Source organism: Pezoporus flaviventris, unplaced genomic scaffold, assembly GCF_033815535.1.
Source record: "Pezoporus flaviventris isolate CSIRO_AGI_PZ_B2104156 unplaced genomic scaffold, CSIRO_AGI_Pfla_v1 ptg000006l, whole genome shotgun sequence".
In the NCBI taxonomy this organism is placed as follows: Eukaryota; Metazoa; Chordata; class Aves; order Psittaciformes; family Psittacidae; genus Pezoporus; species Pezoporus flaviventris.
Window position 1 is genome coordinate 5,427,606 of NW_026892554.1, and position 21,642 is coordinate 5,449,247.

Consider the following 21,642-nt stretch of genomic DNA (forward strand, 5'->3'; position numbering starts at 1 on the left):
TGTCCTCTGCTCTCCACGTGTTCCGCGGACTGGGAATGAAGCCACATCACTTCTAACACAAGCCCAAAATGACACCTGTTCAGCACAGGCGCCACAGAGGGACTCTCAGAGCCAGTCCCTTGCAGCTATGCAATCAAAGATCAGTTTTCAATGAAATATTACTTACTTGAATCAATCTTGTCTTGATTCTTCGTGAAGGGTGCAGAAGGCATAAAATGCAATATTGATTTCTGAGATGTAGCCTCGTCCTCTCTTCATGGCCATTTCAAAAAAATGCAAAGTATTTCTTTTCTTTCACACCACAGATCACGTCATCTTTACAAACTGGAGGTCAAGGCCCTTTTATGTTGCCTCATATTTATCTCCTGTCCTTTTTTTTCCTGTCCTCCTCTCTTCATCTCGCAGTTTTTCTTTCTCCTCCTTGAGTTTTTATTGCCTCTTCGGCTCTCCTCTTAGCTCCTGTTCTAATTTCTGCCTTTTCCCCTGCTCTCCTGAGTGCTTTTAGATTCTGATCTAATTTCTCATGTCTTCTCCCAGTGCTGCTCTCTCTCCTTTCAATCTTTCTGACCCTCACCTGTTCTCCTTTCTGCATCCCTGACTCCAACTCCGCTGCTTCCCTTACGAGGCTCTAGCTCTGGATTTTCCTCCTTGTCATTTCCCACATTGCTCTTGGGCTGTTTTTAGCAGTCATTTCAATAAAGTTTTCCCTGCAGTACACACAAATACAACGTCCCAGCCTCTCGTAATAATACATCTTTTTTTCTAGGTTGCCTCCCATTTCCACTATTAGCGTGTATATCTTTTTAATGAAACAAGCAGGAGCAAGGCTTCCAAAATCTGTAGTCTGTTGCTGAAGCCTCTCGTGATAGACAAGGGTTACTTCTTTTTTTTTCCTGAAGCCACTGTGAATTAAAGTCTACCCCACTGGTTTGGTTTAATTAATTTAGGAGCTAGAGAAGGGTCCAGATCAGAAATCATGATGGCAAAACTGTCTCTCAGTAGCCAATGGCATGCAGAAGGGAAGAATTAATATATTTTGCAGTTATATTTTGAAGCAGCAATTTTGCATAGGAAAACTACCATTTCCTGCATACGCCACTGGCTAGGTCTCCAGAATGAATATTTTAACTGTGAAAAGTGCCATGGAGGCTTGAGCAACAGTTAACAGGGGCTGTGTGTGAAACAGACTCTAATGCTAGCACTTCCCTGATGCTCTGCATGGGTCTCTGAGGAAGGCACATTATATCCTGAGTATCCCAATGATGTTTCTAAGCAGCTCATCTGTTTTGCCAAGATTTGCAAACAATTCTTGCTTGGTTTGTGAGAGCTGAAAAGATTGCAGTGCATAATGGCATCTACAGATTTTTTGGCTGCTATGTTGTCTCTCATCCCACACCCTTTGAGCTGACCGTATATATGGTAACAACTTGATACCATAATTGGATGGACCCAAAGCTTAGATTTAGGTCTATGCTACAAATATTTGTGGTTGCAAGCCTGAAATTCTCTTTCAATTACTTTGTGCTTTATTTACTTAAAACATACCCTGAAAATACTTACCAGCAAAGTCATTCATTAAAGTCAGCATAAAGAAGACACGTATGTGCTGTCAACATTATTATTTCCAGATTAGAAAATAAGCAAATAAAAAATGGCAACATCTCATGTACTGTTTTATATATAGTTATAGATATTTACATAGAGGTCCCTTAAAAATTATATTAACCAATTTTCATTTCATCCCTGTTTAAATTCAAGGATCCTATTTATATCCCTTTGACACCAGCTCCATCCAGCATGGTCCAAGGAGTTCTGACATCTCTATTTTGTATTCTGACTCCCTCTTGGTTATGATAGCAGAAAGCAGTATTTTCTATCAGTGTACAGGGAAAAACACCATTACCTTTGTGCTATTCAGGTGTAGTTAAGACTGTGGACATGAGTCTTCTGTGCGGAGAAAAAGTCCTCAGGCAGAGAATAATCCAGGGTACCCTCATTGGAGAATCTGATCCAAAGCCAGTTAAAAGTGCCATCTAGGGTCCGATTACTTTCAGCTTGGCTTTGACCCAGGAACATGCCCTTCTTCTGAACAGGAAATCAAATTTTGGAAACAAACAAGAAAAGGATGACAAATGGTTATAGCCTGTGCTAATTTCCATTTCATGCAAGTGCTGTGGAAATCAATAGAGCAGCCCCTAATCTCGGTGGCAAAACTTCAAATCTCACACAGCTCTCCTGAAGTTATCTGGGTTTAGAGCAATGTGGCCTGGTGATTTGGTTTATTTTTTTGTTTTATTAAGTCACAGCAGTGTTTAGCCCAAATTAGTATATCCTGCAAGATGAAATGCGAAACTATGGCACAACACACACTTCTCTTTCAAAGCTGAGTTTGGAAGAACTTAAGAACTTTGAACACTTTAAAGCTATTAAGTGGTCAGCTTTTGAGTTATATATGGCTCAGTACTGACGCTGATCTCATAGGAATGCAAGTCTTTACTACAAGTCCTGTGCTAAGGCTTTCCCCCTGTTCTCCCATGATGTGCATGCCCAGTGTATGATTTCTTGTGATAGGCTAGGTAGGAATTCACCCAGCCCTGTGTCACTGAACTGGAAGTTGTCTTCAGGAGGGTTCTGCTGAAAGCAATGTCACTTTTCAAAGAGTCTTTTCTGGAAAATACTTTATTTCACTATAAATGCCTTGAAGGCAGAATTTAAATTCAGTAGAATATAGTACAACATGTCATTTTATATTCCAGCAGGCAGAGGTAACATAGTTCAGCGAAAGCACACGTTCTTTCCAACATGCAGCTTAGCTGAAATGGTGTGTACGTTTTATGCATTTTCTCTTTGGTTTTGTCTTTAAAAGATTTTTTCAATTTACAAGCTTTAATTTTTCATTAATTTAACCACTTTTGCTTGGCAAATAGAAAGCTGAATGAAATTTGCTGCAAGTGTATTCCAAACTGAGTCAGAGCCAATTGAATGGCTCGGGAAAATAGTTTTGGAGCTTTTGCTATTTGGGATAATTGGTGGGATTAGTCATTAATATCAGCTTGATAATAATGTGTATCTTAGACACCTGGAGTTATTTCTCTACTATGGTAGGTTACCTGAGATTTCTGAAACTAATACATACCTGTAGACACCTTCAATTTAAGATAACATTGAAAATTAGTCCAAGTCACAGGTACAAGTATACCTGAATCAGATGGTTCCTACGTGTTTAGTCAAAATAAATCCCTGGGTCTGTACAAACTCAGACTAAAAGAAGTCTGGCGATAGGCCGTACATAAATACTTTATAGAGTGTTGTGTACACTAATTAATAAATACAATTTTCTAAGAGCTTTCTGAACCTTGAATAAATATTGCTTAAACAAACGGATGCAAATTATTAATAGAAACTGTAATCTCCCTCTCTATCTATTATACTTATTTGGCCCTAACTACTTTGATAGCAGAAGATTAGAAGAATAAAACAGGTTAGCTTTGCCAATAGGAAAATAAAGTGTTCGAAGCACCAAAGAAATAATTTTAAGACTGAAGCCCTGTACAAATCAAAGGATAACAAATCTTCCAGTGCCCAAACCTTGTTGTTTAACTTCTAATGGTAAAATCTGTGCCTCCCACTGTTAGATATTCTTGCGTGACTGCATTGTTTTATGTATGCGAACCAACCTTGCAATATAAGGTGACAAACAAAAAAGATGGAAAAATATATAAAATGGAAGAAGCAAAAAAAAGGTCTACTCGCCACCTCAGGCTTTAAAACTCTTCTTACACACTTCAGCATAAAGTCTATTAAAGTGGAATATAGTGGAAATACAATATACAGCAATGAATGTCTCCAAACCAGCAATTTAGCGCTAAAGCTGAGGGCAGTTCTTATGCACCGACTTTTAATACCGAGACGATTTGTGGTCTCACAAAGTTCCTGCCTTGGGCAAGAATTGTGCTGTGCTCTAATAGGTCTAGTTTGTTGACTGTCAGAATAATGGAGAAATTGGTAGCAGAGGGCCTGAGTGCTGTAAACAGCTGAGATAATTAGAAGGTCTGTCAGGAGGAGAATAAGGCTAAAGTAGTTTACGTTCTGTCACCGGGCGGAAAGTATTCATTCAGGAGGCTGCTGGAATAATGCAGGATATGTTGTGTTATGTCCTAGCAAGCTTGTCTGGAGGTGGGGAAAGAGTGTTTCTCATCGACTTAGTCAGCTTCCTCCACTGTCTTTCCCACTGCAGCTTTGCAAGAGTTTATATTTCTTATTAATAAAATAATATGACTCGCTAGCAAAATGCTGACTTGCTTTTCTTAAGCCAAGCTGCTGGGTTAATAGCAAGCTTAGAGTCAAACTGGGCAGCGCAGTGGGGCTGAGGAAGCTGCAAAGGCTGAAGAAAGAAGTGCCTTTTCCCAAGCAAAAAAAGGAATGCCACCACCCTATCAGAGGATGCTCCCGTGTTGATGGAGCAGTGCTCCAGAAGCTGTTAACATGAGAAGTCTGGTGCCTTAGCCAAGAAACTAGACAGCAGGGAGTCAAGCAATCTAGAAATTGCTGTGACTAAGCCATTTCTAGGCAACAACATGCCTTGGGATGAAGTAAGCCAAAATTTTCAAGGCTGATTTGTGGTTTTGTGTCTTAGTTTAGGGTCTGACTCCTGGAAAAATGGAGGGTAGCTGTCTTCTGCATAGAAAGACTTGAATGAGTTCAGAAACTGGGCAAAGAGATGACTGCTTGAAATGGCTGCTATTTCAACAAATACAGAAATAGCGTGAGTTCAGGGATTGGTAGGCTGTGAAGTTATGCTAAGATTAAGATATGTTAATGCTTAATAACAAGCAAATATTAATAAGTTTTGAGTTATAGAGAAATGGGGGGGGGGTGGGGGGGGGGGGGGGGGAGAGGTGGAACAGGCTTGTGGCCAAGAGACCTTTGTCCTTCTTTACCTTAAGAAGAGTCACACATTAACTTTGCTCCCATGGGAGGCTCTGTACCTCACACCAAAGTAGTTTGGAGATCTGTAGGTGTTAGATGATTTTCAAGTTGTTGTTTATAGATGCTGCCACTGATTTCATCTCACAGGGTTGGACTGTGGAAAACATTCTTGCATGCTGTTTTTATTTAATGTGAATCTCTCCGAGGATTACCCACATTTTCCTGGATCTGTGGAAAAAGAGAGGCTAGACACTCAGGCTAGGACTGGATACTTTTAAAACTTGGATAGTTCAAAACCACCTCAGCAAGGAATATTAAAAGGACTTAATCCCACTCAAATATTTAGGCCTTTTTCTCACGCAACATCCAGATCCCTCCTACCCCACTGCATTTTAACATAAGGGGCAGATCCTTGCCATCAGTTTCTGCCCCTGCTTCCCATAGTCCTTTTGAGCACCTGAATAGCTGTTGCTTTAATAATTCGGTTGTCTTTTTGACAGGACCGGAGGAGTCTTTTTTAAGCTCCTGCAGCACTGTGCAACAGCAGGCAGCAGACAGTGCATGATTGCACTGGGACTTAAGAGCAAACTCCAGCTCACTGTCAATGGCTGTGTGCCAGACAGCTCAGCCTGCAGAGAGCAAAACCTTTCAAAAGGCTGAGCATTTAAAAGGGAGACTGTCAACATCCCTCTGAACACTTAGTGGGGGGATCATCACAGAAAAAGGGAGCATGTCTGAAAATTGAGGTGTAGAGGGACAAGCTGCGCAAAACGGCTAATTATCTTCCTATTCCCCTCGCATGCCTATTAAAGACCACCAAAAATAGCATCTACTTAAGGATAGGGATTTTTTTCTTTTCCACACGTTAAGTTAAATGGGCATCCTACCTGTCATTTGGTGAGGTTGAATTGCTAATGGAAGATGGAGCTGGCCAGAAGCCACCTCCTGACAGAAAGAGGCAGGTCTGAACAGCAAAGTTTGGATCAAGATCTGAACTTTTCTCACATCCGAATATGCTTGGATCCAGGACGTTGGCTGACACCCATCTCTGCTACATCTATTCTGTGATTATGTGTGAATGGCCCTATTGCTTCTCACTACACTCCATGTAATCAATTCCATTTGGGCATTATTCTGCAAGAAAATCTGTTGTCATGATGGCAAATGTGTGATGCTTTGCTGGATGAAGATTTGCTCTTAGCCCTCACAATACATCAGTTTTCACCTGGAAACATACTAGTTGGGCTTTACTGATGACAACTTCCATATTTACAGTTCTCATTATTAAGTCAACTTTAACTCCAGGTTTAAATGAGGCATCCTTTCCCAAACTGGTATCAAGATACTATACACTTGACAGCCTGTGTGCCTGTGCAGCAGGCCTGATTCTGACTCTTCCTTCCTTCACATCTGGTTTATGCCTGTGCAATCCCATTGACTTCAGTGGAATTGTTTCTGATCAGAATTTGATGAATACCATATTTTCCTATGTATCACCCACGGATTATCTATAAAAACCATGATTCGTCAGCAGTGTAGTTTATACACATATGTAAGTAATGCAAGGGGAAGTTTACTCTGGGGCCCCCTCTTTCCCAGTAGCCCCATTGCCTCTAATTCCTCTCCTATTTATTTCCTTTACCCCCCAAAATTATCCCCCTGCTTCAGATTCCTCCCTGTTTTGGGTTCTGCCCTGTTCTCTCTACCCCTGATTCTGAGTGGTTTGTGAGAAACCACCTAGGGGTGTATTTGCAAGAGCCAGTGTTTTTAAAAGAATACCCAATATATGCAAAGAATGAAGCTAACTTTTTTTCCCTTCTCTTTTCTCTTTGAAAAGTAGAAGAAAAAGAAATTGGCTGGGTCAGCCTGAAGGGAAATTTCAGTTTTCCGACTGAAATTAAATCTGGAGGGAAAAGAAAAAGCAGAAAAAAAAAAATAAAGACAAGACTTGCATTACATGAAACATTTCATTTAGTTGACAGGTATTCTTTTTTTTAAAACTTTTAAAATGTAATTAAGTTTAGCTAAATTTGTTCTAAAAATGTCCTTCTGCAATAAAAAAATGAAATTATTTGTTTCAAGAACATTACCAAAACATTCTGACTTTTTCTTTCCATGCCTCCCAATAAGTTATTTCTGGAGTTGAGCACATATTCTCTGAATATGTTTCTCAGAAAAAATAATGCCTTTAAAATCTACTCTTGATTAACATGAGGAAAGAGGTGAATCAGAACCTATATATTTGAAGAATCATTTACTCACCCATAAGGTGGGAAAAATGAACAGAGGTGAAGGCCAGTAAAATCAGTAATAATTTTTGGCACATAATCTCTTTTTTGGAAGTCACGTACACAGCTGTGTGATGAACTACAGATAATGTCATGTATCTAACCCAAAGTCATACAGCAAGTCACTGGCAGAACCAGGAGTACAAGCGTACTATGCTTTGTTCCTTGCAATGTGTAGTAACGACTTGAAAATGGCTGTTTTATAGCAATATGTGCATGCATTCTATAACCAAAAGTGTCTTTTCACTTTGTATTGTGATCTTTCCAATTTTCTTTGAAGTGAAGGCTGTGTGTAGCAATCATGGTTGGATGTCCTCTGTTGAACTTCCACCAGAAATGTGGTCTCATTGCTTAAGAGAAGTATCCAGTTACTTTTGGCCTCACGTACACTTCAGTTACTGTCAGAAGAAAAATGCAACCAATAGTGCTATGTAAAGAAAACAAAATGATTATCCTACAACCTAATAAGCAGTTTCAAAGGGCAAATTACTTGCACCCTCTGTAATTTTTTGCCATTAGATAATTAACATCAGAAGTATTAATGATCATTTTAACAAATTACCAGATAATTATAATGGGTTTCTTCATTTAGTCATATATATTGTACAAACCATTCTAAGACCTGCCTATTAATTGAATATCATAGAAACATTATTTATTGTCTTAGCTAAGTAGCAACCCACACTGGTAACTAAACCTATTAACCAACTGTTGTACTGATTGTAATCAGTTGTTAATCTCTCATCACCAGAGCAATTCTTAGTGGACACAAGCATCACTGACCAAACTCAAATTAAGGATCAAGGCAAAAACCATAATGGGTAACAATATTCACTGGGATCACAGACCTAGAAATGTCACATCTCTGACTCGTGTTAACTTCAGCCAGAATGAAAGCTAAAGAGTGGAACAAATGCACTTAAGAGTTTACAGGGCCAGCACATGCTGGTGGCAATGCTGCTTCTTAGATTAATTAATTTCATAACATTTCCATAATACAGTTTTACTTAGTGTACTTTTCATAATCTAATTTTAGTTGAATTGCTTTGCACAATCTGCTCAAAATGTGTTTACGATTCAGAATTGTTAGAGTCCCCTTTTCATTTTGTGCTCAGCTGCCTTTGTAAAATCTGCAACAGGGAATAAAATTGGTGAAATAAATTAAGAGAATGCTGCCAAAACTATTTTTCTTACTATCCTAGCATTCAAACCAATTCACTTGGGCCAGGTTTGCAGCACTTCCCATGAATCCTCTCCTAGAGGTTTGTGCACAGGAGGATGGCTGGAAGAGTGAACTTCAGGAGTACACCACAGATTTTTCTGTGGGAAGAGGATTTTGGATGGGGGGGCAGGAAAGCTGATTCCAAATTACCCATTTCCAATTTGGGAACAGATATGGCCCATGTGACCTAAGCATCTTGTCAAGACAGCTTGAATTTGAAGTTGTGAATATGCATGTGGATGAGCTACAGACCCAAAAGGATTCATGGAATGATATGGTACATCTATCTGAATAGACTGAAATTCACCCTTGAGCAAGAGGCCAGGAGAAAGCTCTCAAAACTTGGCTCATGTGAGACACAAGTCCCACTTGTAGCTTTACTATAAACTCCCTTGGACAATATCAGTTGTACATACAACATATACACCTGAAAAAATTCATGATCCCCTTCTGACAATTCATGAGGAGGGAAATGATTTGGAATAAATTATTCATTACAGAACTACTCAGCTTTGGCAAAAAAAAATGTGCAGGTTAAGGGAGAAAGGGAGCTGTTGTAGCTGCAATGGTGTGCTGCAGCCATTTTCAACTCTGGATGCTTTAGCTTCGTGACCAGTTGATAATATCCTGCCATTTTCTTAATTTCTGTGCCTTTTGTGGGTTCCTGCAGGATTCTTCCTCTTGAGAAACCCTGCCCTTCACAGGACTCAGGATCCAGAGGGACAAAACAGGGTTACTGCTCTTTAAAATAAGTGTTTCCTTTCCTATGAAAGATTGTAGTTCTAGCTTGGGTTTCTTCACACCTTGATAATCCCTTGTACTAATGCAGTTTTCTGCTCAAGGTCCATCATACCTGCAGTGCTGCTCTTCTGGATGTAGCAAAAGCAGAGAAAAATGAGCATCTAATGGCTTTTCAATGGGACCTCTGAAATAATTAAAAAGAAAGTATAAAATTTAGGAGCAGCTCTCATGCTGGTTGGAAAAAAGACTTAACTCCCTCCCATGCTTACATTTAATAATGCTGTAGGGATCTGAGTGGTGGAGCTCAAGGCTGAATACATCAGCATGAAGCCTGAAGAGCAAGATCCTTGTCCCACTAAGATCTGTGACGCAACTTACATCCTCCAGGCAGGGTAAGCTGGCACACCAAATATCACTGGCTATTCATTTTCATGGACATAGGACTTTTTTAATTAAAAAGAATGATTTTTTTCCCTGCTACTGCCATTTTCAGCTGCCTGAACAGCTATGATGACACCTTACGAAGTTGCCATTACATTAGTGATATTAGTATTAATCACACGTTGCTTGATACTGTAATTGAATGGTTTTTACGCAGATGATATTAACTGATAAAATATGGCATCCTCATGAGAAAACATTACCTTGAAATATTAGCGTTATAATATGTTAATTTCTATGGAGGATATGAGTACAGATATATGAGGAGATGTAAATTTCCCAGCACTTCTGCTGACAATTTCCATGTCAACATAATTCTTAGGAATTCATACTCACTATTTTGTGATGACTTATATGGTGATGTATAACAACTTAAGGGGTTTTTAAAATGCAGTATTTTGACTAATGCAGTTTTGTAAATAGCATGCAGGACTGTTTCTTCCTTTCATTTCTGGGAAGGCTGACGCAAGCTCTTGGTATCACCAGGAAGTCACCGACCTGAATGTTGAATTCTAAAGTGAGCACTCAGACATATCTGTATACATTGCAGCTGCGTGTTAGCGGTGGGAGGAAAGGTTCTCTTCCTCAGTATTACAAACTGAGGCTAATACATTAAAAAAAAAAGGAGAAAAAGGATAAGTGGTTAAAGGGAAGTTCTACACATTTTGCAAAGCTGTTGGAAGCTGAATTTCAGTCTGAAATTCATGACTAGTAAGACGTAGTCCAGACAATTTATATCATCTATATCATGTAGACTTAATTCTGATCCATCTTATGTTTTCTTTTTGCTGCAGGGTCCCCAAGAAAAGTTGAGTCTGACTGCATACTTATTAGGATATATTGAAATGAACTGTGTCAGGGCCCACACTCACCCTCAGCTCCTGGATGGAAAACACAAGGTCCACAGCATGCTGCCTCATTTCTTGCTCTTATTTTGCTGTTGAGTAACTTACACCAACACAACTCCGCTGGCCTTGCTGGCTCCTGACTTAATGCTGATGCTCTCCATGATTCCCTTGAGAAACAAACTGGAATAACAAGATGAGAGCCTTGTTGAGGGGCACCCCGAAGACAGGCAAGATGACAACAGTTGGGGTTCTTGCATCCAGAAAGAGGCAGCTAACCTGGCCTCCTCTCTCTTGGGCTAATCTGAATTAATTGGTGCTATTTGTGCCTTTGATACTCAAATGCAGAGCCCGGGGGTGGGAGTTCTCATGAAACAAGTGGCCACTTGGGAGAGCAGTCCCAGGTCCAATCATGTCATGGGCTCATTTGTCTCCCACAGTAATTCACTACTCACTTCAGTCACTTTAAATGTAAAACAGCTGCTGCTGCTTAGCCCTCTTTTAAGGTACCTAACTAGCAGCTTTAAACCAATCCTGAATGGGTCCCATCCCATAATAGTCTCTCACACAGTGGTCATTTGGAAACAATTAACCCTTGATTCAAGATCCTCTTAAAGAATCCTTTTCCAGGCCTTCCTGTACTCTGCCACAGCCTGTTGCATTGTTGCCTCTTGGATGGGAATAGCTTTATCCTTTAGGATTCATTGGCCTTTGCAGCAGTAACCACCTATATGGTGCTTTGAGGGGGGGGGGGCATAACATAATTTCCAGGGTTATTGTATGGAGTTTCCTTTCCCCTCCTTCATCTGCACTGAAAATACCAAATCAAACAGAGTGGTGTTTTATTAAAAAACAAAAATATAGTTTCCTCTCTTCCCTTTTCCCCCCATAGTACCTGGGGGTCTTGTTCATTTTGCACGTTTGGCACCACTGTTACCCCTTGCCTCGCTCGGTCCCTAGTGATACAGTGAACTGGAGATTAATCTGTTTTAAGGAGAAGCATCTGGCTTCAAGCTAATAAAATATCAATTTGTAACAGGGAGGAAAAGGCTCAGCAAGAGGTCTGCATGCTTAGGGCTTTGAGACCCAATTTGACTTGGGAGTTTAATGCCACTTGTGAATTTTCAGCACTTCAAAACCTTTCTCCATGCGGTGGTCTCAGCTTTCTCTGAAAGCCTTGTATTTTCAGACTGGTGGCTGTCGTTGGGGGTATCTCCCAGCTCCAAATCTCCCTTCCTAAGCACCCCATACCTTTCCCTTTTCCTAATGGCTCCGTGGCCAGATGTGGTGGCCCCTTGCTGGGATGTTAAACTGGCAACACCCTCGATCCAGGCAGACAGACGCTCAATAGCCAACTTCGGGAAAAGCTCCCCCCCGCACTGGCCGGCTCTGACACAAACCAGCTGAAGACATTGCAATGCCAGAAAGTGTTACAGCTGGGCTGCCTGACAGATTGGCAGCACACACGCTGATTTGGGGACCATATTTGGGGGCCTGCAAAGTACTCACTGTCCAGGCACCGAGCCACTAATCACAGTTTACATTAGGCAATCAGATACTTTTCAACTACTGAATGATCTGCTCTTTACCACCCCCCCCCCCCTTTTCACCTTACAGGACCCTGTGTGTATATACAGTACCTCTGTGCTTCACATCTGCACCATGTTTTAAGCCGTATCTAATGCACAGCTACTCATGTCAGCTGGGCCAGCGACAAGGAGGCCAAATCACTGCTGATCTGATTCCTCCTCCCCACTCCCCCAGCCTGATTTTTGTCTGTTCCAGTGCTGAACCTCTTGATTATTTTAACCTGGGGGGTTATCTAGTTATGGAAAAATCCTATAGGACTTTGTACAAAAAGAAAGGCTTTATGTCACGCTATAGGAGTCTGTTAGCCCATAGAATCCTGAGTGGTTTTAAATACAACTCCAGAGATCAGATCTTCAGTGAAAACAATAGATTTGAGAGTAATTTCTCTGGCATGCTGGTAGCTTAATCACTTTTACATAGAAGTGTTTCATTAAGAATGAATCTATGTCATTCCCATATGCCAAGTCTGATTTCTGCATTGGCCCAGCCATGATGCTGTAGATATATGTTCGCGCAAGATAAGTGCGCCATGGATGGATGTCTAATGAATATGGCCTCATTTACAATGAGAAGGACTTAGACCTGGCTACGACCCAGAGTTTCTATTCCAAAGAAATGCTGACATTTTGGAAAACCTGGGTCTCTGTCAGAATGAATAGCTGAGATTTTTGTATTTTCCAAGCCAAAAAAGGTGCTCTGAAAAATGTGTACTGTATTAAAACATTAAATAGCAGTTAGGTGCCAATTTAAGAAATATATATAAACACAGAACATGAAAACTCATATTTTAATATAAACATTGAACTGAAATTAACAGAAATGTTTTGATGTTGGTGAAAGGAAATATCATAACTTCTTCTCACCAATGTTTTTTGCCACAGCTGATCCATTCCTATGAAAATGTTTTGATTTTAACAAAACTGTATGGTTTCCACTGAATAATTATTTTGTAAAGAAACCAAACCAAAGGCGAGAGGTCCCCTGACTTGTCCCACTGAAGAGGAAGTTATCACAGTTGATCTAAATGAACTTTTAACTCATGTTTGCTTGCAGAGAGTCAATTCCTGAGGTTCAAGAAGAGCAAGAAGGATGCTCTAATGTTTTAACAAATGTTAAACTGTACTTTTTAGAGTTAATATTATCCTCTTCCCCTTTTTTTTTCTCAGTCATCTCAACCAAATATCACTTTGCCAATTGTGGCTTAATTTCCCTACCAAAGAAGTGGGAATACTGCTGTTTACTCACCTTTCTTCAGGTCTTTGCTTAGGTAAAGCACTCGTAAGCACCAATTAACCTTATTATATGTAAACACTGCTGAGGTGAAGAAATGGGCACCCATACTGTTGTGCTGATACAAGAAAGCAAAAAGGGTTTTTTTGGGCCAGTTTGTAGTTTCAGGGGTCTGAGGCAGAGCTGAAGCTTGCTGTTTATTCCCTTCCCTGGTGAACCTGGGATGAAACAACCAACAACCAGCAACCAACCCTGATGTCAAATTATGAGCTTTGTGAGAGGAAAAGGACGTCGATTAGGTAAATATAGCGTGCAACTCTGGCAAGGCAGTGCGTGCACGCACAAACACTTAGAGTCTGAGCGAGAACAGAGTGGACTTGAGAAATGTGTTACGCATTCAGGCAGCTTCAATGTGCCACTAATAAAATTAAGTGTTGGAACATAAATGTTTTAATTTTAGTGCGAATGCTCCAAGCAATACCCCCTCCTGCACCTTTCTTTCCCACCCCCAGCCTAGACTAATCCATTTAGAGACAAATTTACATTTTATTTCTCCAAACCCTATTAGCATTAATATAAAGGTCAGCACTGAAAAGGCAGCTTCAGAAGCTAATGTGCCAGTGTGCTGTGCTCTGTGACCAGATGAGGGCACGTGGGTCTCTCACCCACCGAGTCTGACAAGAATCTGTAATTTAAGAGGGCGGTCCTCCTCTCCAAACATCCCCATAGCTCATGGAGATGATCAGGTCACACTATGGAAACCAAATGGGACTTATCTACTTGATATCAGGAGGAAGAGAGGGGGAGAAAAATCGCTCTGTGAAAAGCCCTTGGTGCCATGGAAAAGCTATTGTAAATATTTATGGGCTTTTTGGGGAAAAGCCACTCCATTAGCTCCAATAGTGACGTGCCTCTGGTGTCCCTTATTGTAGATTTGATTTACAGGTTAGGTGGGGCGCAAACAAGAGCGGTGCTGGCTGGGAGATTTGGCACCTCCCAGCCCATCGTTGCCTTCTGGTGGAGTCCAAAATCTCCATCAGGAGTATCCCCGCTGCTGAGTGATGATTGCAGAGCCCTGAGGAGAAAATTATTCTGGTTTCAGAAGTGCAAAATGTCTGTACGAGAACTGTATGAGCTTGATGTGGTTTGTGGTTTGGTTCCAACTGAGAACCCTGCCCTGGGAAAAAGCTTAATAACCCGGAGTAATCCCATTGAATGTACTGGGCCTTCTTATGTGTATAAAATTACTTACGTGCTAATTTTTCAGAGGATCAGAGCCAAGGATCTTGACCATGCATGCTGGACATCTAATTGACTCATGGCTTTGTGTCTAAATCATGTGAATTTCATCTCAAGTTTCAAACAGATGTTTGGTCTGAAATCCTAAGTCTTAAAAAGGAATGAAGTCAGCTTCATCTCCTGGATCAAGATCCTGTGAAATGCCTATTTTTGTATAATCACAAAGCAGACGCCGGGGTAAAGCAGAGTGCTCTAAATTAACGTCATTCCTCCAGGCAAACTGCATCATGCATTACAGTGATTCCCCCCCCCCCCCCATATATCTTGGGGTCTTCCTCCTACTCCTGCTACTACTACTAATCCAACATTAAAAAAGCCAAACAGTTCTTTTTAAAAACCCCTAAAAATAATAAATCTCAAGCCCCAAAGAAGCTCTCAAGCCACTCTAGGCTGAGCTAATTCGCGAGTAAACTGATAGAGCAGGTGGACATGCCAAATGTCATTAAATTGCCAGAGCCCAGCACTGAGGAACACAAAGGTGAGAAGTATATTCCACAACAAATGACCCCTGACCGGGAGCTCCCTGCTACCAGTCCCCCTTGCTTTTAAATTAAACCAATAAGCTTGAGTGTCTAGCTTGTTTCATTTGATTCCACTCCAGGGGAAAAGCAGCCTCTCATTTAAGCTTTTAGAGTTTCCCATGTGAAACCAAGGTGTTGGAGGCTCCTGGAGCTCAACGTGGAGAAGTGAGATGAGAGATCTGAGCTTGCTTGCTGCTGCTGCCACGTGGCATGGTCAAATTGTTTCACTCTGTGCCTCAGTTTCCTTCTCTTGTAGATGTGCATGCCCGAAAAGCACCTTTAAAAACTGCAGCTGGAAAAAGGTGCAGTGTGTCTTTGGTTGTACATTCACCAGCGTTTCTCTATCTTCCTGCGTTCTCAGGGTTGTGTAAGTGATGCTCATGTGACTTTCTTTTCAACGTGCTCAAACAGAACCCCATAAATAAAGAGCCAATAGAAAAGCCCAGATGTGTCTCCATAGGTGAGGGCTGAAGGAATGCCATAGTTTCCATACCATCACATAGGCAGACATTTGGAAGATTAGGGGCTGCTGAATGCATCGCTGGGGATCAGCACGAAGTTATTTGCAGTTGTTTCTGTAATCATGTTGCTCAGGGAGAAAATTCACAGTATGTCTTGCTGCCTGCCTGCCTCCCAGACATGCACCCTGCCACCTGTGTGCAGCGCTGGAGTAGTGTTAATGCCCTGTGCTGTGCTAGAAGCCATATAAATTAATTGACTGGCTAAACACCTGCTCTGTGTTTGTTTGTTTTTTCCCCCTTCCTTTATTTGCTTACAATTCTCTGTTTAACTGGATGAGTTTTCTTTTGTTTTCTTTCTTTTCTCTTACTTTTTCCTTTTTTTTTTCTTTTTCTTTTTTAAACCATTCAAGACTTTTTGATAGGACCATGAGCGGTTTTCATGCACAGCCGATATAAAGCTGGGCATTTGTGGACTCACTTAACATGAGTCAGGATGGAAAAATCAGGGTCTCTAATCCACACGTTCAAATTAATTGACATAAAGATTCCATTCTCAGGCTACAGAAGTGAACTTTTAGTGGTACGCACTTAGTCCCATAGCCCCCAGGAAGCTTTCCTTTCTTCTCATTTTTGGAGGAGAAATAAACAAAAAAAAGATATTCTAATTCTCATTCTTAACAAATTATTAAATTTGTGCAAGTTTGAGAACTGATATTTCCACCTTCTTGGGCACCAGAGACTCCGAGGACAGCCTTCAATGCCATGGGAAGCCAAGTCACCTTACTTTTATTAGCTACTGGCCTATTTGTTGCTTGTTTCACTGAGCAAGACAAAATTGATTAAGCTGACTCCAACCAGGACCCTCATTTTCTCAACACATTGAGAGGCATAATTCCATGAGCTTCAACGGTTAAAGGCCTTACTGATTCATATGGTCATCAATAAGACGATCAGGTCTTATGAGAAGGCATGTCCCTTCACTGTGCATCATCATGTAGTGAAGTTTGAAGGATTTTATTGTCTCAGAACTTTGCTGGTGTACCTGTCAGAGCTGAAAGAGAAGTTTGCATTAGTGATTCGTAAATATCATAAAGTATCAGGTAGAAGTGCTTAGTTTGACTGGGGAGACAGGACTTTCACTGCCGTGCCAACATGATCAGAACTTCCTTTTGTTTTAAAATGTTCAAAATTTTGGGTAGGAAATCTCAAGAAATATATTTTCTTTGAAGGTCCCAGTTAGTCTTTGTTTTCCTCTGGGGAGGCCACAGGAAAGCAATTGTCATGGGTATTTTTGTTCCGTCTTTTGTCTCAGTTGAGCCCAAGACCCCAGTACCTGACTTTTGGCTTTATTGACTGCATTTTCACAGTATGGGCCAAGTCTTCTGATCATGTAGATCATATAGATCTGTTCAGCTCTACAGAAGTCAACAGAGCCACAATAAACGTGGAAACTCTGAGCTGTGAATGTGTCCCCTAACGCTCACTACAGCTCTCAAAGTCTGGCCCAGCTTCACTAAGTGCAAAACTAGGAACAAGTGGTTTTTTTAGGCACCAGTTTATTAGCTGGTTGTTAAAAACCTGTTTGGGAATTTGGAGGGAAGATCCATGTGTTCTTAAAGTCAAAACATTTGGAGGTGCCCTGAGGGCTTCTTTCTGAAAGAGGTTTGGGTTGCTCTTCAATGTAATTGAAGCACCTAGAAGTGACTTTACATCTAATTTAAATCATATGGGGAGGCGGGAAGGAGCGGCCCTCAGCAGTTGGATCCTGGCAAGGTGATTTTTAATTCACTGAACCCAAACATATACGTTTTAGTTTAATAGTGACCTACCCTTGTAAACATGTGTACAAGAGACTGTGGGTCCCCACAATGGCATCTGAGGAGAGATAATGTAGCACTAGAGAAATAAAGAAAACCAGACACCCTACAGTAAGGAAGACATCAAATTGAAACTCCTTAAATCTCCCACTTCCTATTTGCTAAATCACCCATTTTGTAAATGTCCTTGCTGTTGGTGCTACCACATATAATGTGATCAATAGTATTATTCTCTAGTATTCCCCTAGCTGACTGGTTGAAGAAGATGCCAGGCAAGAGAGAAAGGGGGTGGGATATGGAGTGAGGGGGCTGGGAGGAGGAAACTGTACTTGATCCTTATGGAAGTCAGTTAAAATTAATTGGAAAAAGCTTTTAAAGACCTAAGATGAAGACCAAATGTATCTCAGACCTGCGGCCTCATCCCCGACACTGAATGCGAAGGTCATTGCAAAGCTGTAGATTTATGCAGAAGGCTTGGGTGATGGAAAATGAGACAAAAGCATTTGGATTTTATTATTCCATTTACTCTGACCCTGGGCCATAAAGGGTTTGGAGAGCCTGTTTTATGTATTCAGCTGGTTGCCACACTGACAAGCATTTGGAGCCACTTAAATAAACCACCCCAACCCACAGCTGCAACAACACCATATCAAATACAGGTTAGAGTTGAAATGTAGAGCCAGCAGCACAGCGTCTCCAGCAGGTGCATGCAGAGTGTTTTTTAACCCCCTTGGTTTTGGAATAGTTCCCTTATTTATCTATCGGCTTTGATTTAAAGACCATTTAATCACCGGCATAGATTCCAGGTTAAAGTGTGCACACATACACACACACTGACACATGTAATAGCAGGGTAAGCCACTTTCTACTGCTTCTCCTATTTCCTGATTTTTCAAGGGACTAACACAGAGCTTGAAAACCTCACGTTCTGGGCCAAAGCTGGGCAATTCTGCCCTGACTGCCCCTTTCCCAGGCTGCTCTATGCACACACTGATTCTCTCAGATTTCCGGCAGGCATTGCCACTTTGGAGCAGCAAGAGATAGGCAAGAGTAATGTATTGAGAGAAGGGAGAGGGGGGTAAGAATTTTGCTTAGAAAGAGGGGAAAATAGAGCATGTGTTTGGACTGATGACAGCAAAAGTAGGTATCGGCCGTGCTGGGAAAGGGGAAAAGGCAGACAGTTGACAGCACATCCACTCACTCAGAAATCAGTGGGAAACCTAATATCAAGTTTCTTAATGTGTCTTACATGCTGTATGTGTAACATGTTGAGATTCTCCAGTGGGCTACAGGGTGTGCTGCACCTACATGAAGGTGGAGAGTTAAACTCCAGTAATCCAAACATACAGATTTTCTAAGGAACCCACTTTCACCCTGCCTGTTCCTCTTTTGTTCCAATTCTCCATTAATTTTGTGTGATTTCTCATACTCTTTCTTTCAAATATCAATATCAACAGTGTGGATGCCAGCTCATGTGAAAACTGCTACGTTTGCTCACACAAGCCAAGTTGCTCATTTATTAGATTTAAGGAAAGCAATTCACCTTTAAATAGGGATCACAACTATTCAGGGCAAAACATTTAATAGCCAAGAGAGTTTAAAAAAATGGCTAAGGAGTATGTCAAATACATTTGAGTAACAATACAATTCCAATCTCCTCTCAATAACCCACTAGCTGGAGAAAGAGGCTAGTATATGTGCTGTGAATTTTGCACCCAACCTCTTCCTAGAGGCTATTCTTTCAGGAGAGAGTCACACGTGATGGCTGAGATGAAATGTTGGACTAGTCTGCACTAGTCTGTATTTTCCAGTCCTGGCTAGATAAGCAGAAGACAATGGCTTGTAGGACTTTTAATTCCCAAATTCACATTTTTTTTGTAGTTTATTTTCCTCCTGAGCACATTTCCATAGGGATCAAACTGAATTCACTTAACCGACACCTCTAGTCATGTCGTATTAAGAATATTACAATAAAAGCTAGAGTAGCCAGGACATCTTGCAGTGTTTTAATTTATTCCTATTTTGTGTTATTCATATTTAATTTTGAGTGTCAGTCCTTGCCTAATCTACATAATAATCTGGAATAAAATAGGAACTGATAATGTTTAGCAAAATTCAAAGCCTCTTTTCAAATTAAACATCTCTCATGAGAGGGAAATGACAATAATATCAATTCTCACTTTCATAAAGAAAGATAATGCAGTCAGCCCCATCTTAGCCTTGAAGATAATGTTACATGATAGACAGCTCTCCTTTGCAGTAGATGCAAGCCAAACTAGGAATGACCAACCTGTATGCTCTCCTGCATTTGGAGAGAGTGATAGCCTGAAACTTTGCTTGATTAAACCATCAGGCATCTTTCAGGGTGTGAAAGCTCTCCTTACTTTTAGAGCTTGTGGTGTGGCCACAAAGGTGAGGATGTTCTTACATGACTCTTAGATATCTGTATCACAGCTGTCCACACCTGAGGTGGTCACCCTCCACTGAACAGAAATGGGCCACTAGGTCTGATTCTAAAGTAGGCAAAGCAGATGAATCGTGCACCAGAAATGCCCTTTCTCTCCACTGACTGCAGCGGAGTACGAGTACAATGAGATCAGATGTAGACATCTACCTTATAGATATGTAAAGTTACATGAGACAAACCCCAGGCATAGTCACCTTTATCAGCTCTTTGACATGGCAAAGACCTGGTGTCACTTTTTTCTCTTGCTCTCTGCCTAGAGCAGGCAACAATTTTGTCTCTTGATTTCTGAAATGCTCTCATTTAATTAATGTCACGGGGCTCAGCTAAGAAATATATGAGTGAAATATAATTGTGTGGGCTAGAAAGAGAGTTGAAGGAGATGAACTGAAGGTCTATCCTGGCCTTAAGCTCAAAGAAACTGAACCTGAGCCAAATGTTGTGCAGAGCTGTTATCCGTAACATAATCTGAATGAACTCTTGATCCAAACCATTCAAGGGAGCCCAAAACCCAGGGCTCAGCTTTTTATTCAGTAATTATTGATGTAGTCTCAATATTCAGTATTGGAGCAAAGTAATTTGCAGGCCTAAACTTCCGACATCTGGAAATGAATTAAAAACAATGCCTATTTACTTATACGTGATAATTAATCTTACTGGATTAGGAGGACCTGATACTTTAAGTGCTTCACTGAGGAGATTCCTCTGTGTTTTATGGACATTTAACACTAGAACTTGTTGGAAACCGGAGATTTTTTCCATGTTAAAATTTTCCAAATGTTTGTTGCAAAATGATCTGACAAACAAAAATTTGTAATCTTGAGCAAAACCCAATTCAAACTGAATCATTGTTGGATTTGAGGCTTTCTCACTGAAATATTGAAAACTTTCTATTTAAAGCAAATAGCTGCTGCATAAAAATGTGCAAATCCAGTCTTCAATCAGATAGTGTTGTCTGCATTTATATAATGCTAGCAATAGTTGGGATAACTTACCGAGGCTAATAATTTACATAGTTAGACCTGTGATACCAGCTTCCAGAGAAAGCGATTTGGAAAAAGCTTCCCTTTTCCTTTGGCTGTTAAAACTTGAAATCTTCCATAAGACATTTACATAGTCCAAAGTAAAGAATGAAATGATAACCAAATCTGGATGGTTTCCAGCATCCAGAACTGATTCCTTTCTGTCTACCCTAATCCCCTTTTGGCTAAGCTGATAGGAAAAGTGCTGCTACATAAGAAAACTGGCAATTCCATGCTGTGTGCCTTCAGCCAAATATTGCAGAGTTCATCTGTGATATCCATAATGGTCACAGAAGCAGGTGAGAAAGATGGGAAGAATGAGCTGAGTCCAGCAATTGCCATATCATTGCATGGAAAACTGGGGTCATTTGGCTCATAATCATTGCTGCTTGTCCAGTGTTACATAAGTCATAAAGCAAGCCAACATAAGAACATAGTATTTGCCTGTTTAATGCAAAATAACCACATATGTAGTGATTCCTGCTGATCAGTAGCTTCCACTGAAATTGGGACAGTTGCATTTTAATTGACATTTTCCCCCTACAGCATTGCATTGGGAAATCAACTCTGATATACTTGTAGCAAGGTGGAAAGCAGTTGAACTCTTGTCAGATTTCTGTAGAGATCAGATGGTATTTATTTGCTGTGGTGCTCTCTTGGGCTAGATTCAAACTCAGGTTCTGCAGATTACAGGGAAAATCTTTGGAGCCTCAGATGAATTTCATGCCGACTAAATTTAGAAATATTAGCAATTAAACCTGAAGCTGGGTTC